The following is a 5,000-nucleotide window of genomic DNA, read 5'->3' as shown; positions in this document are numbered from 1 at the left end:
TTTTAGCTAGTTCATTCAAAGTTATCCACAATGACCGAGTAATTGTGTTACGCGAAATAAAGACGCTACTGTTTTATCACTCGTGCAGGTTATGGCTGTAAAATTAACGCAGAAGCCTAGGACAAACAGTGTTTGGGAAAGGCAGCTGTGAAAAATAAAGATGTGATAACATGTAAGGTAATATATATATTTAGCTAAGCCTTAAAATGGAGCTCCCGATCTCATTACGATAAAATGATAATAATGATGATGATCATAACCCTACATTGCCCATTGTCGTGTAAATTATTCACAAACATTCCCATGTTCTCTACTCTTCATGAACTATGTAGAAATGTTTTTGCCCTCCAATAGTAGCTTATCACCATCTTAACAATGTAAGCGATATTTTTGTTGGAGCATAATTACCAGAGACTGATAATTATAACAATGCCCGGGCCACTCCTGGTTCTTTTCGCTGTAGCAGCAGTAAATGCACCACATGCCCCAAAATTGACCACGGTTTACCTCCAAACCTCAGTTTCAGAACAAATAAACCAAACTTTCTCAGCAATGGTCACTCTGTTTCCCATATGTTACTTATCAAAATTGAAATACTTAGACATGAACGCGATTGTCTTAGGAAAGCACGTGAAGCGCCCCTCATTCATAAAGGCAAACTCATCGAGCCTCAGCTGGGAATTAAAAAACGTGACGAACTATAGTCATTATGTAATCCCTACCATGTAACTTGCCTTTATTATTTTACAGTAGTTTATATTCTGTATATTCATGTTTTTTTCCTAATAAACCTGATGAAGACTGTAATTGGCCAGTAGAAATATTGTATACCTTAGCCTTTTTCATATTGTTTGATCAATCTTTGACTTTAATTCTATGAAAGAAATATTCAGCGTCAATTCCGAGCGCGCGAATGGCAAAATAATGCCGTTGTAAAAAAATAGGTCCGCAATGCGTACTTGGGGTCTTATGCTTAGTTTAACTCCAATTCAGCCCACCATGCGTCCATGCGTGATTGGTTGAAAATTTGCCACAATGCAGCAGTGAAATGGGTTTCTTCAGTATGCTTCCAATTTCATGCCCTGTTTAGAATTTTACATCGATGACTTGCCGCTAATCTTTCTCTTATTGCAATTTGCACACTTTAGACAACTTTTGGTGCACACTACAGCATCTCTATCAGCTATTTACTAGTAACAGAAGCACTAGAATGGCTAAAAAACAAGCATGACTCTGTCATTTATTAATACGATCTTATAAATGATCAAGAGAATGCTGAAATTCAACTACAATTCTAAGATGAATCATCAGTAGATGTTCAATAAACAAGTACCCTCAGAGCTTGGTGCAAATTCCCAAACTACTGGAAATCACAGTCCATCAGAAATAACAATGTATAAACAGCCAAGAGGAATATCTGATGACCAATTACGTGAATCAGTTAGATCATTAAATAATTAAAAATGCAATGCAAAGCTTTCAACAGGGTGCTTTCATGGACTAGAAATAAATGAAAACCTCAACAGCCTGAAGTCACAAAATGTTGAACCAGTTTATTTATTTATAACTGGAGGTCAGGTAGTGCTGGGAAAAGCCATTTGATCAAAACAATTTACCACACTGTAGTAAAAATCTATAGACATGCTCCAATGAATCCTGAGAATCCAACAGTGTTACTAGCAGCATCTACTGGAGTAGCAGTAATAAACATTGATGGTACACACAGCATTCGCAATACCTAAAAATACAGGTGATGATGTGGGGGAAAATCTGTGTCCACTGACTCTAGCCAAGGAAATGAAGCAATCTTTGCTGTGAATGCTGGTAAGCAATGTGTAGCAATGTCACTTACTGCTATTATATACCATCAAATACAAGATAATTCTACTTTGAACAATTCTACTTTGATAACTCTACTTTGAACAATATTTTGGTTATTGGAAATAATCTATACAGTTCTGTAAGATGTTCTGAGCGAACAAATGACTATTTACTGTTAACTGGTGTTCCAGACATGGTTTCAATATTTGTTAAAGTGTATTCATTACAATATAGTGTATTAATGCCAGTAGTTAACAAACAACAATTATTGTAATTCAGTTAAGAGTTTGAAAATACTTCTAGAAGTGAATTTCTAAGAGACATATATGGACCAATGTTTGATGTCATGAACAAATATTGAAACCATGTCTGGAACACCAGCTAACAGCAAATATTCATTTGTTCGCTCAGAACATCTTACAGAACTGTATAGATTATTTCCAATAACCAAAATATTGTTCAAAGTAGAGTTATCAAAGTAGAATTGTTCAAAGTAGAATTATCTTGTATTTGATGGTATATAATACAGGCCTTCTGATATTACGCGATGGTGCGATTTCGCACAATCAGCCTCAAATCGCATCCGATCGCACAATTCACGAAAAATCGCATAATTCACAAAAGGGCGCACAAAATTCATAAAATTAAACATAAATCAACACGTTTCTTACAAATTCCTGCATAAATACGCCATTTTTAAGATGATTTATCTTGGAAAAAGGCTAAAAAACCTTTGTCACCTTCGATTTCGTAAACATTGGAAGTTCAAGGCTTTATTTTTCATGTCGGGGACCTGGTACGAGTCTCCTTCGATTGGTGCAACACAAACACGCCCTTATATACACACCACTGAAATGACACAGTTGCCTTCTCTAAGAGAAGAGATCTGTGAAAAATAAGCGAAGTTGTAAGTTTTTCGGCAAGATGTAGTTTCTTTCGTTGAAAACTGATAAAATCTTACTCATGGATATGTTTGTTGTGAAAACGCTCGCTTTTTCTTCGACGAAGAAGGAAGTTCCCACCTTCCGCCCAATCTCACAGCTCACGATCGAGCATGAAACGCTCCACGTGGACGATGGACTGATGTTTTTCTGGTCGTGCAATATTAGGGCCTTTTATACGAGAGAAAATAAGCCGCGGCTTACTCTGGCCACGGTGTACAAAATACGCAAAAGGAACTATTTATACGAATATATATTCCCAGGTCAATATAAGCCGCGGCTTGAAAAAGACGTGAACGTAGATTTTGTACCATTTATTTATACGGGGTGAACATTCGAGTGTTCTGTAAGCCGTGGCCAGAGAAACCCGCGGCTTATTTTCTCTCGTATAAATGGGGGTAAGGCCCTATTGTGATTGACCATCTTCGGAAGTTCGTGGTTGACAAGCATCTTGATCATGCATTTGGCATGTCAGCTGCGTCCTTTCAACTTTTAACGTGGAGAAGACCTCATTTTTTTTATTTATCCCAACTGATGTCGATCGAGATACGTAATTACTGTTCCTTTGTGTTCACAATGTCTTTAGGGCAGCAAAAAAGTGTTTTTCTTAACCTGAAACCTTATAAAACAAGCTTAAAATTGCTGAGAAATAATTTACATTATTTATCGCATAATTGGCCTTTTCAATCGCACAATCTGCCCTGAAAAAATCGCATAATTTGCATTTTTTAATCGCACCCTATCAGAAGGCCTGATAATAGCAGTAAGTGACATTGGGACATTCCATTTTTTATCCGCACCCCCCTATGGAAGGCATTTTTCCGACAGGTCCCTTTTGCTCTGAAATGAGATTCCGACAGGTCCCTTTCACCTCTGAAGTTAGATTCCGACAGGCCCCTTTTACTCTGAAGCTTGATTCCGACAGGCCCGTTTTTGCATAGAACAAAGACTCCCGATTCCGACCTCCTAAACTAGAGCAGAAAATCCAGATTCCGACAGGGTCCTTCTTGACGTTTCAAAAAATGCCTTCCATAGGGGGTGGGGGGGGGGGGGGTGGGGAGGGGGTGCAGATAAAAAATGGAATGTCTCATTGCTACACATTGCTTACCAGCATTCACACCAAAGATTGCTTCATTTCCTTGACTAGAGTCAGCGGACACAAAGGTTGTTGGATCAATGATATCAAATATTGTAGAACCTGGATTTTCCTCCACATCATTTGCTTGCCTTGTAAGCAATGGGATGTAAACATTGTAGCACATCATTTGTGTAAACCAAAACATCACCTCCTTACACGACTTGTAATGTCCAACAACTTGTTTTAATGTTGGCAAGTAAAACACATTTAAGCGAAACATCATAAGCATCGTATTCCAAAATCGCCCTCGCACTCGTGAAAATGCATCCTTGGCTTTCACAAAATTGTTGTGACAGCCGATCCTTGACCGCTGTTGACCGGTACTGTTCGATCGTTGTTCCCATGCTGGCGGCTAGTAGCTGACAGCAGTAAGAGTACGAAATATACTATTCTTTGAGAGTGCAAAACTCTTATTCAATGCAATTATTTTTAAGAGTACAATAACTCTTTCAGTTTGGGGTGTAACCCACATCGACATTGAAAGACGATAAATACTGGTTTGTGATAGCTTGTGACATACTTGTGAGGTATGTGGTGCAACGCACACCGGCTTTCAAGGCAATGAATGTGGGCTTGCGAAAGCGTCTTAGCTTCAGTGCAATCCGCACTAAACACAAACCGAGTCTAGATATGTTGGCTTGCGTGAGTAAACAACTCTCGTATCGATATCGCCGAGGAAACTCCACTCAGCGACGTCACCTGGATGAAATAACAAAGAACAAACAAGCCAGGAAAGTGTAGTTAATTTTCGAAATGAAAGAAAGAAAGAAAACCAATCAGAAACAGCACGAAAGATCAATTTTGAAACAGAAATAACTTACCTTGAACAATTACAACTAATTTGTGACGGAAATCTCTTCAATTTTTTCCCAAAACAGGGGAAACGACCGCAGATTTATATACAAACGACGAACGCTAGAAGCAAAATGGCCGACACTTGAAAAACAATGACTCGCAATTACTAGTACCCAGTCTACAAGCCAGACTGTCACGTGTGTTCTCGTCCTGAAAAGATCTGCCTCTGACTTAGGGGTCTTTATGCATAATGCATAAACCCACAATTCGATGACCTGGGCCGAGTCAAAGGAGGCGGGACCCAA

The sequence above is a fragment of the Montipora foliosa genome, chromosome 4 (genome assembly GCF_036669935.1).
Source record: "Montipora foliosa isolate CH-2021 chromosome 4, ASM3666993v2, whole genome shotgun sequence".
NCBI lineage: Eukaryota > Metazoa > Cnidaria > Anthozoa > Scleractinia > Acroporidae > Montipora > Montipora foliosa.
This window is presented reverse-complemented; position numbering follows the sequence as displayed.